The sequence below is a fragment of the Abramis brama genome (genome assembly GCF_963993115.1).
Source record: "Abramis brama genome assembly, chromosome: 15".
In the NCBI taxonomy this organism is placed as follows: Eukaryota; Metazoa; Chordata; class Actinopteri; order Cypriniformes; family Leuciscidae; genus Abramis; species Abramis brama.
The window spans coordinates 8,936,855-8,956,580 of NC_139977.1; positions in this window are offsets into that span (position 1 = coordinate 8,936,855).

The following is a 19,726-nucleotide window of genomic DNA, read 5'->3' on the forward strand; positions in this document are numbered from 1 at the left end:
ATCAAAGTGTCCTAAAAAAAAATTAAACTATAGAAAGTTATAGACTCCTTTTGATGATAAATCAGCTATACAGAGGTCCCCTTCTGACCTCCTGAACATATTTCTGGCCAAAGAGTCCTCGATCTTATGCTTTCTATACATACTCATATACTCCTTCTGATGCTTCATAAGCCATATAGATGTCCATATCTGACCTTTTGAACTTATTTGTGGTCAAAGTGTCCTAAATTTTTTTCAAACTATATAGAGTGATAGACTCCTTTTGATGATAAATCAGCTATACAGAGGTCCCCTTCTGACCTCCTGAACATATTTCTGGCCAAAGAGTCCTCGATCTTATGCTTTCTATACATACTCATATACTCCTTCTGATGCTTCATAAGCCATATAGATGTCCATATCTGACATTTTGAACTTATTTGTGGTCAAAGTGTCCAAAAAAAATTTCAAACTATATAAAGCGAAGGACTCCTTTTGATGATAAATCAGCTATACAGAGGGCCCCTTTTGACCTCCTGAACATGTTTCTGGCCAAAGAGTCCTCGATCTCGGGCTTTCTATACATACTCATAGACTCCTTCTGATGCTTCATAAGCCATATAGATGTACATATCTGACCTTTTGAACTTATTTGTGGTCAAAGTGTCCTAAAAAAATTTCAAACTATATAAAGTTATAGACTCCTTTTGATGATAAATCAGCTATACAGACGTCCCCTTTTGACCTCCTGAACATGTTTCTGGCCAAAGAGTCCTCGATCTTGCGTTTTCTATACATACTCATATACTCCTTCTGATGCTTCATAAGCCATATAGATGTCCATATCTGACCTTTTGAACTTATTTGTGGTCAAAGTGTCCTAAAAAAAATTCTAACTATATAAAGTTATAGAATCCTTTTGATGATAAATCAGCTATACAGAGGGCCCCTTTTGACCTCCTGAACATGTTTCTGGCCAAAGAGTCCTCGATCTTGCGTTTTCTATACATACTCATAGACTCATTCTGATGCTTCATAAACCATATAGATGTACATATCTGACCTTTTGAACTTATTTGTGGTCAAAGTGTCCTAAAAAATTTTCAAACTATATAAAGTTATAGACTCCTTTTGATGATAAATCAGCTATACAGAGGTCCCCTTTTGACCTCCTGAACATATTTCTGGCCAAAGAGTCCTCGATCTCGGGCTTTCTATACATACTCATAGACTCCTTCTGATGCTTCATAAGCCATATAGATGTACATATCTGACCTTTTGAACTTATTTGTGGTCAAAGTGTCCTAAAAAAATTTCAAACTATATAAAGTTATAGACTCCTTTTGATGATAAATCAGCTATACAGACGTCCCCTTTTGACCTCCTGAACATGTTTCTGGCCAAAGAGTCCTCGATCTTGGGCTTTCTATACATACTCATAGACTCCTTCTGATGCTTCATAAGCCATATAGATTTCCAAATCTGACTTTTTGAACTTATTTGTGGTCAAAGTGTCCTAACATTTTTTCAAACTATAGAAAGTTATTGACTCCTTTTGATGATAAATCAGCTATACAGAGGTCCCCTTTTGACCTCCTGAACATATTTCTGGCCAAAGAGTCCTCGATCTTGCGTTTTCTATACATACTCATAGACTCCTTCTGATGCTTCATAAGCCATATAGATGTCCATATCTGACATTTTGAACTTATTTGTGGTCAAAATGTCAAAAAAAAATGTCAAACTATATAAAGCGAAGGACTCCTTTTGATGATAAATCAGCTATACAGAGGGCCCCTTTTGACCTCCTGAACATGTTTCTGGCCAAAGAGTACTTGATCTTGGGCTTTCTATACATACTCATAGACTCCTTCTGATGCTTCTGATGGTCCTAACATTTAAATTTCGTTGTACAGGTTACAATGACAATAAAGGACTATACTATACTATACTATACTTATTTGTGGTCAAAGTGTCCTAAAATTTTTCAAACTATAGAAAGTTATAGACTCCTTTTGATGATAAATCAGCTATACAGAGGGCCCCTTCTGACTTACTGAACATGTTTCTGGCCAAAGAGTACTCGATCTTGGGCTTTCTATACATACTCATAGACTCCTTCTGATGCTTCATAAGCCATATAGATTTCCAAATCTGACTTTTTGAACTTATTTGTGGTCAAAGTGTCCTAAAAAAATTTCAAACTATTTAAAGTGATAGACTCCTTTTGATGATAAATCAGCTATACAGAGGGCCCCTTTTGACCGCCTGAAAATGTTTCTGGCCAAAGAGTCCTCGATCTTGGGCTTTCTATACATACTCATAGACTCCTTCTGATGCTTCATAAGCCATATAGATTTCCAAATCTGACTTTTTGAACTTATTTGTGGTCAAAGTGTCCTAACATTTTTTCAAACTATAGAAAGTTATTGACTCCTTTTGATGATAAATCAGCTATACAGAGGTCCCCTTTTGACCTCCTGAACATATTTCTGGCCAAAGAGTCCTCGATCTTGCGTTTTCTATACATACTCATAGACTCCTTCTGATGCTTCATAAGCCATATAGATGTCCATATCTGACATTTTGAACTTATTTGTGGTCAAAATGTCCAAAAAAAATGTCAAACTATATAAAGCGAAGGACTCCTTTTGATGATAAATCAGCTATACAGAGGGCCCCTTTTGACCTCCTGAACATGTTTCTGGCCAAAGAGTACTTGATCTTGGGCTTTCTATACATACTCATAGACTCCTTCTGATGCTTCATAAGCCATATAGATTTCCAAATCTGACTTTTTGAACTTATTTGTGGTCAAAGTGTCCTAACATTTTTTCAAACTATATAAAGTTATAGACTCCTTTTGATGATAAATCAGCTATACAGAGGGCCCCTTTTGACCTCCAGAACATATTTCTGGCCAAAGAGTCCTCGATCTAGCGTTTTCTATACATACTCATAGACTCCTTCTGATGCTTCATAAGCCATATAGATGTCCATATCTGACATTTTGAACTTATTTGTGGTCAAAGTGTCCAAAAAAAATTTCAAACTACATAAAGCGAAGGACTCCTTTTGATGATAAATCAGCTATACAGAGGGCCCCTTTTGACCTCCTGAACATGTTTCTGGCCAAAGAGTCCTCGATCTTGCGTTTTCTATACATACTCATAGACTCCTTCTGATGCTTCATAAGCCATATAGATGTCCATATCTGACCTTTTGAACTTATTTGTGATCAAAGTGTCCTAAAAAAAAATTAAACTATAGAAAGTTATAGACTCCTTTTGATGATAAATCAGCTATACAGAGGTCCCCTTCTGACCTCCTGAACATATTTCTGGCCAAAGAGTCCTCGATCTTGCGTTTTCTATACATACTCATATACTCCTTCTGATGCTTCATAAGCCATATAGATGTCCATATCTGACCTTTTGAACTTATTTGTGGTCAAAGTGTCCTAAATTTTTTTCAAACTATATTGAGTGATAGACTCCTTTTGATGATAAATCAGCTATACAGAGGTCCCCTTTTGACCTCCTGAACATGTTTCTGGCCAAAGAGTCCTCGATCTCGGGCTTTCTATACATACTCATAGACTCCTTCTGATGCTTCATAAGCCATATAGATGTACATATCTGACCTTTTGAACTTATTTGTGGTCAAAGTGTCCTAAAAAAATTTCAAACTATATAAAGTTATAGACTCCTTTTGATGATAAATCAGCTATACAGACGTCCCCTTTTGACCTCCTGAACATGTTTCTGGCCAAAGAGTCCTCGATCTTGCGTTTTCTATACATACTCATATACTCCTTCTGATGCTTCATAAGCCATATAGATGTCCATATCTGACCTTTTGAACTTATTTGTGGTCAAAGTGTCCTAAAAAAAATTCTAACTATATAAAGTTATAGAATCCTTTTGATGATAAATCAGCTATACAGAGGGCCCCTTTTGACCTCCTGAACATGTTTCTGGCCAAAGAGTCCTCGATCTTGCGTTTTCTATACATACTCATAGACTCATTCTGATGCTTCATAAACCATATAGATGTACATATCTGACCTTTTGAACTTATTTGTGGTCAAAGTGTCCTAAAAAAAATTCTAACTATATAAAGTTATAGAATCCTTTTGATGATAAATCAGCTATACAGAGGGCCCCTTTTGACCTCCTGAACATGTTTCTGGCCAAAGAGTCCTCGATCTTGCGTTTTCTATACATACTCATAGACTCATTCTGATGCTTCATAAGCCATATAGATATCCATATCTGACCTTTTGAACTTATTTGTGGTCAAAGTGTCCTAACATTTTTTCAAACTATATAAAGTGATAGACTCCTTTTGATGATAAATCAGCTATACAGAGGGCCTCTTTTGACCTCCTGAACATGTTTCTGGCCAAAGAGTCCTCGATCTTGGGCTTTCTATACATACTCATAGACTCCTTCTGATGCTTCATAAGCCATATAGATGTCCATATCTGACCTCTTGAACTTATTTGTGGTCAAAGTGTCCTAAAAAAAATTTTAACTATAGAAAGTTATAGACTCCTTTTGATGATAAATCAGCTATACAGAGGTCCCCTTCTGACCTCCTGAACATATTTCTGGCCAAAGAGTCCTCGATCTTGCATTTTCTATACATACTCATAGACTCCTTCTGATGCTTCATAAGCCATATAGATGTCCATATCTGACCTTTTGAACTTATTTGTGGTCAAAGTGTCCTAAATTTTTTTCAAACTATAGAAAGTTAAAGACTCCTTTTGATGATAAATCAGCTATAAAGAGGGCCCCTTCTGACCTCCTGAACATATTTCTGGCCAAAGAGTCCTCGATCTTATGCTTTCTATACATACTCATATACTCCTTCTGATGCTTCATAAGCCATATAGATGTCCATATCTGACCTTTTGAACTTATTTGTGGTCAAAGTGTCCTAAATAAAATTTCAAACTATATAGAGTGATAGACTCCTTTTGATGATAAATCAGCTATACAAAGGGCCCCTTTTGACCTCCTGAACATATTTCTGGCCAAAGAGTCCTCGATCTTGGGCTTTCTCTACATACTCATAGACTCCTTCTGATGCTTCATAAGCCATATAGATGTCCATATCTGACATTTTGAACTTATTTGTGGTCAAAGTGTCCAAAAAAAATGTCAAACTATATAAAGCGAAGGACTCCTTTTGATGATAAATCAGCTATACAGAGGGCCCCTTTTGACCTCCTGAACATGTTTCTGGCCAAAGAGTACTTGATCTTGGGCTTTCTATACATACTCATAGACTCCTTCTGATGCTTCATAAGCCATATAGATTTCCAAATCTGACTTTTTGAACTTATTTGTGGTCAAAGTGTCCTAACATTTTTTCAAACTATAGAAAGTTATAGACTCCTTTTGATGATAAATCAGCTATACAGAGGGCCCCTTTTGACCTCCTGAACATATTTCTGGCCAAAGAGTCCTCGATCTTGCATTTTCTACACATACTCATAGACTCCTTCTGATGCTTCATAAGCCATATAGATGTCCATATCTGACATTTTGAACTTATTTGTGGTCAAAGTGTCCAAAAAAAATTTCAAACAATATAAAGCGAAGGACTCCTTTTGATGATAAATCAGCTATACAGAGGGCCCCTTTTGACCTCCTGAACATGTTTCTGGCCAAAGAGTCCTCGATCTTGCGTTTTCTATACATACTCATAGACTCCTTCTGATGCTTCATAAGCCATATAGATGTCCATATCTGACCTTTTGAACTTATTTGTGATCAAAGTGTCCTAAAAAAAAATTAAACTATAGAAAGTTATAGACTCCTTTTGATGATAAATCAGCTATACAGAGGTCCCCTTCTGACCTCCTGAACATATTTCTGGCCAAAGAGTCCTCGATCTTATGCTTTCTATACATACTCATATACTCCTTCTGATGCTTCATAAGCCATATAGATGTCCATATCTGACCTTTTGAACTTATTTGTGGTCAAAGTGTCCTAAATTTTTTTCAAACTATATAGAGTGATAGACTCCTTTTGATGATAAATCAGCTATACAGAGGTCCCCTTCTGACCTCCTGAACATATTTCTGGCCAAAGAGTCCTCGATCTTATGCTTTCTATACATACTCATATACTCCTTCTGATGCTTCATAAGCCATATAGATGTCCATATCTGACATTTTGAACTTATTTGTGGTCAAAGTGTCCAAAAAAAATTTCAAACTATATAAAGCGAAGGACTCCTTTTGATGATAAATCAGCTATACAGAGGGCCCCTTTTGACCTCCTGAACATGTTTCTGGCCAAAGAGTCCTCGATCTCGGGCTTTCTATACATACTCATAGACTCCTTCTGATGCTTCATAAGCCATATAGATGTACATATCTGACCTTTTGAACTTATTTGTGGTCAAAGTGTCCTAAAAAAATTTCAAACTATATAAAGTTATAGACTCCTTTTGATGATAAATCAGCTATACAGACGTCCCCTTTTGACCTCCTGAACATGTTTCTGGCCAAAGAGTCCTCGATCTTGCGTTTTCTATACATACTCATATACTCCTTCTGATGCTTCATAAGCCATATAGATGTCCATATCTGACCTTTTGAACTTATTTGTGGTCAAAGTGTCCTAAAAAAAATTCTAACTATATAAAGTTATAGAATCCTTTTGATGATAAATCAGCTATACAGAGGGCCCCTTTTGACCTCCTGAACATGTTTCTGGCCAAAGAGTCCTCGATCTTGCGTTTTCTATACATACTCATAGACTCATTCTGATGCTTCATAAACCATATAGATGTACATATCTGACCTTTTGAACTTATTTGTGGTCAAAGTGTCCTAAAAAATTTTCAAACTATATAAAGTTATAGACTCCTTTTGATGATAAATCAGCTATACAGACGTCCCCTTTTGACCTCCTGAACATGTTTCTGGCCAAAGAGTCCTCGATCTTGCGTTTTCTATACATACTCATACACTCCTTCTGATGCTTCATAAGCCATATAGATGTCCATATCTGACCTTTTGAACTTATTTGTGGTCAAAGTGTCCTAAAAAAAATTCTAACTATATAAAGTTATAGAATCCTTTTGATGATAAATCAGCTATACAGAGGGCCCCTTTTGACCTCCTGAACATGTTTCTGGCCAAAGAGTCCTCGATCTTGCGTTTTCTATACATACTCATAGACTCATTCTGATGCTTCATAAGCCATATAGATATCCATATCTGACCTTTTGAACTTATTTGTGGTCAAAGTGTCCTAACATTTTTTCAAACTATATAAAGTGATAGACTCCTTTTGATGATAAATCAGCTATACAGAGGGCCTCTTTTGACCTCCTGAACATGTTTCTGGCCAAAGAGTCCTCGATCTTGGGCTTTCTATACATACTCATAGACTCCTTCTGATGCTTCATAAGCCATATAGATGTCCATATCTGACCTCTTGAACTTATTTGTGGTCAAAGTGTCCTAAAAAAAATTTTAACTATAGAAAGTTATAGACTCCTTTTGATGATAAATCAGCTATACAGAGGTCCCCTTCTGACCTCCTGAACATATTTCTGGCCAAAGAGTCCTCGATCTTGCATTTTCTATACATACTCATAGACTCCTTCTGATGCTTCATAAGCCATATAGATGTCCATATCTGACGTTTTGAACTTATTTGTGGTCAAAGTGTCCTAAATTTTTTTCAAACTATAGAAAGTTAAAGACTCCTTTTGATGATAAATCAGCTATAAAGAGGGCCCCTTCTGACCTCCTGAACATATTTCTGGCCAAAGAGTCCTCGATCTTATGCTTTCTATACATACTCATATACTCCTTCTGATGCTTCATAAGCCATATAGATGTCCATATCTGACCTTTTGAACTTATTTGTGGTCAAAGTGTCCTAAATAAAATTTCAAACTATATAGAGTGATAGACTCCTTTTGATGATAAATCAGCTATACAAAGGGCCCCTTTTGACCTCCTGAACATATTTCTGGCCAAAGAGTCCTCGATCTTGGGCTTTCTCTACATACTCATAGACTCCTTCTGATGCTTCATAAGCCATATAGATGTCCATATCTGACATTTTGAACTTATTTGTGGTCAAAGTGTCCAAAAAAAATGTCAAACTATATAAAGCGAAGGACTCCTTTTGATGATAAATCAGCTATACAGAGGGCCCCTTTTGACCTCCTGAACATGTTTCTGGCCAAAGAGTACTTGATCTTGGGCTTTCTATACATACTCATAGACTCCTTCTGATGCTTCATAAGCCATATAGATTTCCAAATCTGACTTTTTGAACTTATTTGTGGTCAAAGTGTCCTAACATTTTTTCAAACTATAGAAAGTTATAGACTCCTTTTGATGATAAATCAGCTATACAGAGGGCCCCTTTTGACCTCCTGAACATATTTCTGGCCAAAGAGTCCTCGATCTTGCATTTTCTACACATACTCATAGACTCCTTCTGATGCTTCATAAGCCATATAGATGTCCATATCTGACATTTTGAACTTATTTGTGGTCAAAGTGTCCAAAAAAAATTTCAAACAATATAAAGCGAAGGACTCCTTTTGATGATAAATCAGCTATACAGAGGGCCCCTTTTGACCTCCTGAACATGTTTCTGGCCAAAGAGTCCTCGATCTTGCGTTTTCTATACATACTCATAGACTCCTTCTGATGCTTCATAAGCCATATAGATGTCCATATCTGACCTTTTGAACTTATTTGTGATCAAAGTGTCCTAAAAAAAAATTAAACTATAGAAAGTTATAGACTCCTTTTGATGATAAATCAGCTATACAGAGGTCCCCTTCTGACCTCCTGAACATATTTCTGGCCAAAGAGTCCTCGATCTTATGCTTTCTATACATACTCATATACTCCTTCTGATGCTTCATAAGCCATATAGATGTCCATATCTGACATTTTGAACTTATTTGTGGTCAAAGTGTCCAAAAAAAATTTCAAACTATATAAAGCGAAGGACTCCTTTTGATGATAAATCAGCTATACAGAGGGCCCCTTTTGACCTCCTGAACATGTTTCTGGCCAAAGAGTCCTCGATCTCGGGCTTTCTATACATACTCATAGACTCCTTCTGATGCTTCATAAGCCATATAGATGTACATATCTGACCTTTTGAACTTATTTGTGGTCAAAGTGTCCTAAAAAAATTTCAAACTATATAAAGTTATAGACTCCTTTTGATGATAAATCAGCTATACAGACGTCCCCTTTTGACCTCCTGAACATGTTTCTGGCCAAAGAGTCCTCGATCTTGCGTTTTCTATACATACTCATATACTCCTTCTGATGCTTCATAAGCCATATAGATGTCCATATCTGACCTTTTGAACTTATTTGTGGTCAAAGTGTCCTAAAAAAAATTCTAACTATATAAAGTTATAGAATCCTTTTGATGATAAATCAGCTATACAGAGGGCCCCTTTTGACCTCCTGAACATGTTTCTGGCCAAAGAGTCCCTGATCTTGCGTTTTCTATACATACTCATAGACTCATTCTGATCCTTCATAAACCATATAGATGTACATATCTGACCTTTTGAACTTATTTGTGGTCAAAGTGTCCTAAAAATTTTTCAAACTATATAAAGTTATAGACTCCTTTTGATGATAAATCAGCTATACAGACGTCCCCTTTTGACCTCCTGAACATGTTTCTGGCCAAAGAGTCCTCGATCTTGCGTTTTCTATACATACTCATATACTCCTTCTGATGCTTCATAAGCCATATAGATGTCCATATCTGACCTTTTGAACTTATTTGTGGTCAAAGTGTCCTAAAAAAAATTCTAACTATATAAAGTTATAGAATCCTTTTGATGATAAATCAGCTATACAGAGGGCCCCTTTTGACCTCCTGAACATGTTTCTGGCCAAAGAGTCCTCGATCTTGCGTTTTCTATACATACTCATAGACTCATTCTGATGCTTCATAAGCCATATAGATATCCATATCTGACCTTTTGAACTTATTTGTGGTCAAAGTGTCCTAACATTTTTTCAAACTATATAAAGTGATAGACTCCTTTTGATGATAAATCAGCTATACAGAGGGCCTCTTTTGACCTCCTGAACATGTTTCTGGCCAAAGAGTCCTCGATCTTGGGCTTTCTATACATACTCATAGACTCCTTCTGATGCTTCATAAGCCATATAGATGTCCATATCTGACCTCTTGAACTTATTTGTGGTCAAAGTGTACTAAAAAAAAATTTAACTATAGAAAGTTATAGACTCCTTTTGATGATAAATCAGCTATACAGAGGTCCCCTTCTGACCTCCTGAACATATTTCTGGCCAAAGAGTCCTCGATCTTGCATTTTCTATACATACTCATAGACTCCTTCTGATGCTTCATAAGCCATATAGATGTCCATATCTGACCTTTTGAACTTATTTGTGGTCAAAGTGTCCTAAATTTTTTTCAAACTATAGAAAGTTAAAGACTCCTTTTGATGATAAATCAGCTATAAAGAGGGCCCCTTCTGACCTCCTGAACATATTTCTGGCCAAAGAGTCCTCGATCTTATGCTTTCTATACATACTCATATACTCCTTCTGATGCTTCATAAGCCATATAGATGTCCATATCTGACCTTTTGAACTTATTTGTGGTCAAAGTGTCCTAAATAAAATTTCAAACTATATAGAGTGATAGACTCCTTTTGATGATAAATCAGCTATACAAAGGGCCCCTTTTGACCTCCTGAACATATTTCTGGCCAAAGAGTCCTCGATCTTGGGCTTTCTCTACATACTCATAGACTCCTTCTGATGCTTCATAAGCCATATAGATTTCCAAATCTGACTTTTTGAACTTATTTGTGGTCAAAGTGTCCTACAAATTTTTCAAACTATATAAAGTGATAAACTCCTTTTGATGATAAATCAGCTATACAGAGGGCCCCTTTTGACCTCCAGAACATATTTCTAGCCAAAGAGTCCTCGATCTTGGGCTTTCTATACATACTCAAAGACTCCTTCTGATGCTTCAAAAGCCATATAGATGTCCATATCTGACCTTTTGAACTTATTTGTGGTCAAAGTGTCCTAACATTTTTTCAAACTATATAAAGTGATAGACTCCTTTTGATGATAAATCAGCTATACAGAGGGCCCCTTCTGACCTACTGAACATATTTCTGGCCAAAGAGTCCTCGATCTTGGGCTTTCTATACATACTCATAGACTACTTCTGATGCTTCATAAGCCATATAGATGTCCATATCTGACCTTTTGAACTTATTTGTGGTCAAAATGTCCTAAAAATTTTTCAAACTATATAAAGTTATAGACTCCTTTTGATGATAAATCAGCTATACAGAGGGCCCCTTCTGACCTCCTGAACATGTTTCTGGCCAAAGAGTCCTCGATCTTGCGTTTTCTATACATACTCATAGACTCCTTCTTATGCTTCATAAGCCATATAGATGTCCATATCTGACCTTTTGAACTTATTTCTGGTCAAAATGTCCTAAAAATTTTTCAAACTATATAAAGTTATAGACTCCTTTTGATGATAAATGAGCTATACAGAGGGCCCCTTTTGACCTCCTGAACATATTTCTGGCCAAAGAGTCCTCGATCTTGCGTTTTCTATACATACTCATAGACTCCTTCTGATGCTTCATAAGCCATATAGATGTCTGTATCTGACCTTTTGAACTTATTTGTGGTCAAAGTGGCGAAAAAAAATTTCAAACTATATAAAGTTATAGACTCCTTTTGATGATAAATCAGCTATACAGAGGGCCCCTTTTGACCTCCAGAACATATTTCTGGCCAAAGAGTCCTCGATCTTGCGTTTTCTATACATACTCATAGACTCCTTCTGATGCTTCATAAGCCATATAGATGTCCGTATCTGACCTTTTGAACTTATTCGTGGTCAAAGTGTCCTAAAAAAAATTCAAACTATATAAAGTGATAGACTCCTTTTGATGATAAATCAGCTATACAGAGGGCCCCCTTTGACCTCCAGAACATATTTCTGGCCAAAGAGTCCTCGATCTTATGCTTTCTATACATACTCATATACTCCTTCTGATGCGCCATATAGATGTCCGTATCTGACCTTTTGAACTTCTTCGTGGTCAAAGTGTCCTAAAAAAATTTCAAACTATATAAAGTGATAGACTCCTTTTGATGATAAATCAGCTATACAGAGGGCACCTTTTGACCTCCAGAACATATTTCTGGTCAAAGAGTCCTCGATCTTATGCTTTCTATACATACTCATATACTCCTTCTGATGCTTCATAAGCCATATAGATGTCCGTATCTGACCTTTTGAACTTATTTGTGGTCAAAACTGTCAAAAAAAATGTTCAAACTATATAAAGTTATAGACTCCTTTTGATGATAAATCAGCTATACAGAGGGCCCCTTCTGACCTCCTAAACATATTTCTGGCCAAAGAGTCCTCGATCTTGCGTTTTCTATACATACTCATAGACTCCTTGATGCTTCATAAGCCATATAGATGTCCGTATCTGACCTTTTGAACTTATTTGTGGTCAAAAGTGTCGAAATTTTTTTTCAAACTATATAAAGTTATAGACTGCTTTTAATGATAAATCAGCTATACAGAGGGCCCCTTCTGACCTCCTGAACATATTTCTGGCCAAAGAGTCCTCGATCTTGCGTTTTCTATACATACTCATAGACTCCTTCTGATGCTTCATAAGCCATATAGATGTCCATATCTGACCTTTTGAACTTATTTGTGGTCAAAATGTACTAAAATTTTTTCAAACTATATAAAGTTATAGACTCCTTTTGATGATAAATGAGCTATACAGAGGGCCCCTTTTGACCTCCTGAACATATTGCTGGCCAAAGAGTCCTCGATCTTGCGTTTTCTATACATACTCATAGACTCCTTCTGATGCTTCATAAGCCATATAGATGTCCGTATCTGACCTTTTGAACTTATTCGTGGTCAATGTGTCCTAAAAAAAATTCAAACTATATAAAGTGATAGACTCCTTTTGATGATAAATCAGCTATACAGAGGTCCCCTTTTGACCTCCAGAACATATTTCTGGCCAAAGAGTCCTCGATCTTATGCTTTCTATACATACTCATATACTCCTTCTGATGCTTCATAAGCCATATAGATGTCCGTATCTGACCTTTTGAACTTATTTGTGGTCAAAAGTGTCGAAAAAAATGTTCAAACTATATAAAGTTATAGACTCCTTTTGATGATAAATCAGCTATACAGAGGGCCCCTTCTGACCTACTGAACATATTTCTGGCCAAAGAGTCCTCGATCTTGGGCTTTCTATACATACTCATAGACTCCTTCTGATGCTTCATAAGCCATATTGATGTCCATATCTGACCTTTTGAACTTATTTGTGGTAAAAGTGTCCTCAAAATTTTTCAAACTATGTAAAGTTATAGACTCCTTTTGATGATAAATCAGCTATATAGAGGGCCCCTTTTGACCTCCTGAACATATTTCTGGCCAAAGAGTCCTCGATCTTGGGCTTTCTATACATACTCATATACTCCTTCTGATGCTTCATAAGCCATATACATGTCCATATCTGACCTTTTGAACTTATTTGTGGTCAAAATGTCCTAAAAAATTTTCAAACTATATGAAGTTATAGACTCCTTTTGATGATAAATCAGCTATACAGAGGGCCCCTTTTGACCTCCAGAACATATTTCTGGCCAAAGAGTCCTCGATCTTGCGTTTTCTATACATACTCATAGACTCCTTCTGATGCTTCATAAGCCATATAGATGTCCGTATCTGACCTTTTGAACTTATTCGTGGTCAAAGTGTCCTAAAAAAAATTCAAACTATATAAAGTGATAGACTCCTTTTGATGATAAATCAGCTATACAGAGGGCCCCTTTTGACCTCCAGAACATATTTCTGGCCAAAGAGTCCTCGATCTTATGCTTTCTATACATACTCATATACTCCTTCTGATGCTTCATAAGCCATATAGATGTCCGTATCTGACCTTTTGAACTTATTTGTGGTCAAAAGTGTCGAAAAAAATGTATATATATACATTTTTAACTTTTATAACTTTATATAGTTTGAATTTTTTTTAGGACACTTTGACCACAGATAAGTTCAAAAGGTCAGATATGGTCATCTATATGGCTTATGAAGCATCAGAAGGAGTCTATGAGTATGTATAGAAAGCATAAGATCGAGGACTCTTTGGCCAGAAATATGTTCTGGAGGTCAAAAGGGGCACTCTGTATAGCTTATTAATCATCAAAAGGAGTACTCCTTCTGATGCTTCATAAGCCATATTGATGTCCATATCTGACCTTTTGAACTTATTTGTGGTAAAAGTGTCCTCAAAATTTTTCAAACTATGTAAAGTTATAGACTCCTTTTGATGATAAATCAGCTATATAGAGGGCCCCTTTTGACCTCCTGAACATATTTCTGGCCAAAGAGTCCTCAATCTTGCGTTTTCTATACATACTCATAGACTGCTTCTGATGCTTCATAAGCCATATAGATGTCCATATCTGACCTTTTGAACTTATTTGTGGTCAAAGTGTCCTCAAAATTTTTCAAACTATATGAAGTTATAGACTCCTTCTGATGATAAATCAGCTATACAGAGGGCCCCTTTTGACCTACTGAACATATTTCTGGCCAAAGAGTCCTCAATCTTGCGTTTTCTATACATACTCATAGACTGCTTCTGATGCTTCATAAGCCATATAGATGTCCATATCTGACCTTTTGAACTTATTTGTGGTCAAAGTGTCCTCAAATTTTTTCAAACTATATGAAGATATAGACTCCTTTTGATGATAAATCAGCTATACAGAGGTCCCCTGTTGACCTCCTGAACATATTTCTGGCCAAAGAGTCCTCGATCTTGGGCTTTCTATACATACTCATAGATTACTTCTGATGCTTCATAAGCCATATAGATGTCCATATCTGACCTTTTGAACTTATTTGTGGTCAAAGTGTCCTCAAAATCTTTCAAATTATATAAAGTTATAGACTCCTTTTGATGATAAATCAGCTATACAGAGGGCCCCTTTTGACCTCCTGAACATATTTCTGGCCAAAGAGTCCTCAATCTTGAGCTTTCTATACATACTCATAGACTCCTTCTGATGCTTCATAAGCCATATAGATGTCCATATCTGACTTTTTGAACTTATTTGTGGTCAAAGTGTCCTCAAAATTTTTCAAACTATATGAAGTTATAGACTCCTTCTGATGATAAATCAGCTATACAGAGGGCCCCTTTTGACCTACTGAACATATTTCTGGCCAAAGAGTCCTCAAATCTTGCGTTTTCTATACATACTCATAGACTGCTTCTGATGCTTCATAAGCCATATAGATGTCCATATCTGACCTTTTGAACTTATTTGTGGTCAAAGTGTCCTCAAAATTTTTCAAACTATATGAAGTTATAGACTCCTTTTGATGATAAATCAGCTATACAGAGGTCCCCTTTTGACCTCCTGAACATATTTCTGGCCAAAGAGTCCTCGATCTTGGGTTTTCTATACATACTCATAGACTCCTTCTGATGCTTCATAAGCCATATAGATGTCTGTATCTGACCTTTTGAACTTATTTGTGGTCAAAGTGTCCTAAAAAAAATTCAAACTATATAAAGTGATAGACTCCTTTTGATGATAAATCAGCTATACAGAGGGCCCCTTTTGACCTCCAGAACATATTTCTGGCCAAAGAGTCCTCGATCTTATGCTTTCTATACATACTCATATACTCCTTCTGATGCTTCATAAGCCATATAGATGTCCGTATCTGACCTTTTGAACTTATTTGTGGTCAAAAGTGTCGAAAAAAATGTTCAAACTATATAAAGTTATAGACTCCTTTTGATGATAAATCAGCTATACAGAGGGCCCCTTCTGACCTCCTGAACATATTTCTGGCCAAAGAGTCCTCGATCTTGCGTTTTCTATACATACTCATAGATTACTTCTGATGCTTCATAAGCCATATAGATGTCCATATCTGACCTTTTGAACTTATTTGTGGTCAAAGTGTCCTCAAAATCTTTCAAATTATATAAAGTTATAGACTCCTTTTGATGATAAATCAGCTATACAGAGGGCCCCTTTTGACCTCTTGAACATATTTCTGGCCAAAGAGTCCTCGATCTTGAGCTTTCTATACATACTCATAGACTCCTTCTGATGCTTCATAAGCCATATAGATGTCCATATCTGACTTTTTGAACTTATTTGTGGTCAAAGTGTCCTCAAAATTTTTCAAACTATATGAAGTTATAGACTCCTTCTGATGATAAATCAGCTATACAGAGGGCCCCTTTTTACCTACTGAACATATTTCTGGCCAAAGAGTCCTCAAATCTTGCGTTTTCTATACATACTCATAGACTGCTTCTGATGCTTCATAAGCCATATAGATGTCCATATCTGACCTTTTGAACTTATTTGTGGTCAAAGTGTCCTCAAAATTTTTCAAACTATATGAAGTTATAGACTCCTTTTGATGATAAATCAGCTATACAGAGGTCCCCTTTTGACCTCCTGAACATATTTCTGGCCAAAGAGTCCTCGATCTTGGGCTTTCTATACATACTCATAGATTTCTTCTGATGCTTCATAAGCCATATAGATGTCCATATCTGACATTTTGAACTTATTTGTGGTCAAAGTGTCCTAAATTTTTCAAACTATAGAAAGTTATAGACTCCTTTTGATGATAAATCAGCTATACAGAGGTCCCCTTTTGACCTCCTGAACAGATTTCTGGCCAAAGAGTCCTCGATCTTGAGCTTTCTATACATACTCATAGACTCCTTCTGATGCTTCATAAGCCATATAGATGTCCATATCTGACTTTTTGAACTTATTTGTGGTCAAAGTGTCCTCAAAATTTTTCAAACTATATGAAGTTATAGACTCCTTCTGATGATAAATCAGCTATACAGAGGGCCCCTTTTGACCTACTGAACATATTTCTGGCCAAAGAGTCCTCAAATCTTGCGTTTTCTATACATACTCATAGACTGCTTCTGATGCTTCATAAGCCATATAGATGTCCATATCTGACCTTTTGAACTTATTTGTGGTCAAAGTGTCCTCAAAATTTTTCAAACTATATGAAGTTATAGACTCCTTTTGATGATAAATCAGCTATACAGAGGTCCCCTTTTGACCTCCTGAACATATTTCTGGCCAAAGAGTCCTCGATCTTGGGCTTTCTATACATACTCATAGATTACTTCTGATGCTTCATAAGCCATATAGATGTCCATATCTGACATTTTGAACTTATTTGTGGTCAAAGTGTCCTAAATTTTTCAAACTATAGAAAGTTATAGACTCCTTTTGATGATAAATCAGCTATACAGAGGTACCCTTTTGACCTCCTGAACAGATTTCTGGCCAAAGAGTCCTCTATCTTGCGTTTTCTATACATACTCATAGACTCTTTCTGATGCTTCATAAGCCATATTGATGTCCATATCTGACATTTTGAACTTATTTGTGGTAAAACTGTCCTCAAAATGTTTCAAACTATGTAAAGTTATAGACTCCTTTTGATGATAAATCAGCTATACAGAGGGCCCCTTTTGACCTCCTGAACATATTTCTGGCCAAAGAGTCCTCGATCTTGGGCTTTCTATACATACTCATAGACTCCTTCTGATGCTTCATGAGCCATATAGATGTCCATATCTGACATTTTGAACTTATTTGTGGTCAAAGTGTCCTAAAAAGTTTTCAAACTATATAAAGTGATAGACTCCTTTTGATGATAAATCAGCTATACAGAGGGCCCCTTTTTTGTCCTCCTGAACATATTTCTGGCCAAAGAGTCCTCGATCTTGCGTTTTCTATACATACTCCTTCTGATGCTTCATAAGCCATATAGATGTCCATATCTGACATTTTGAACTTATTTGTGGTCAAAGTGTCCCAAAAAATTTTCAAACTATATAAAGTGATAGACTCCTTTTGATGATAAATCAGCTATATAGAGGTCCCCTGTTGACCTCCTGAACATATTTCTGGCCATAGAGTCCTCGATCTTGGGCTTTATATACATACTCATAGAGTCATTCTGATGCTTCATAAGCCATATAGATGTCCATATCTAACCTTTTGAACTTATTTGTGGTCAAAATGTCCTAAAAAATTTTCTAACTATATAAAGTTATAGACTCCTTTTGATGATAAATCAGCTATATAGAGGTCCCCTGTTGACCTCCTGAACATATTTCTGGCCAAAGAGTCCTCGATCTTGTGTTTTCTATACATACTCATAGACTCCTTCTGATGCTTCATAAGCCATATAGATGTCCATATCTGACCTTTTGAACTTATTTGTGGTCAAAGTGGCGGAAAAAATTTCAAAAAATATAAAGTTATAGACTCCTTTTGATGATAAATCAGCTATACAGAGGGCCCCTTTTGACCTTCAGAACATATTTCTGGCCAAAGAGTCCTCGATCTTATGCTTTTTATACATACTCATATACTCCTTCTGATGCGCCATATAGATGTCCGTATCTGACCTTTTGATCTTATTCGTGGTCAAAGTGTCCTAAAAAAATTTCAAACTATATAAAGTGATAGACTCCTTTTGATGATAAATCAGCTATACAGAGGGCCCCTTTTGACCTCCAGAACATATTTCTGGCCAAAGAGTCCTCGATCTTATGCTTTCTATACATACTCATATACTCCTTCTGATGCTTCATAAGCCATATAGATGTCCATATCTGACTTTTTGAACTTATTTGTGGTCAAACTGTCCTAAATTTTTCAAACTATAGAAAGTTATAGACTCCTTTTGATGATAAATCAGCTATACAGAGGTACCCTTTTGACCTCCTGAACAGATTTCTGGCCAAAGAGTCCTCTATCTTGCGTTTTCTATACATACTCATAGACTCTTTCTGATGCTTCATAAGCCATATTGATGTCCATATCTGACATTTTGAACTTATTTGTGGTAAAACTGTCCTCAAAATGTTTCAAACTATGTAAAGTTATAGACTCCTTTTGATGATAAATCAGCTATACAGAGGGCCCCTTTTGACCTCCTGAACATATTTCTGGCCAAAGAGTCCTCGATCTTGGGCTTTCTATACATACTCATAGACTCCTTCTGATGCTTCATGAGCCATATAGATGTCCATATCTGACATTTTGAACTTATTTGTGGTCAAAGTGTCCTAAAAAGTTTTCAAACTATATAAAGTGATAGACTCCTTTTGATGATAAATCAGCTATACAGAGGGCCCCTTTTTTGTCCTCCTGAACATATTTCTGGCCAAAGAGTCCTCGATCTTGCGTTTTCTATACATACTCCTTCTGATGCTTCATAAGCCATATAGATGTCCATATCTGACATTTTGAACTTATTTGTGGTCAAAGTGTCCCAAAAAATTTTCAAACTATATAAAGTGATAGACTCCTTTTGATGATAAATCAGCTATATAGAGGTCCCCTGTTGACCTCCTGAACATATTTCTGGCCAAAGAGTCCTCGATCTTGGGCTTTATATACATACTCATAGACTCATTCTGATGCTTCATAAGCCATATAGATGTCCATATCTAACCTTTTGAACTTATTTGTGGTCAAAATGTCCTAAAAAATTTTCTAACTATATAAAGTTATAGACTCCTTTTGATGATAAATCAGCTATATAGAGGTCCCCTGTTGACCTCCTGAACATATTTC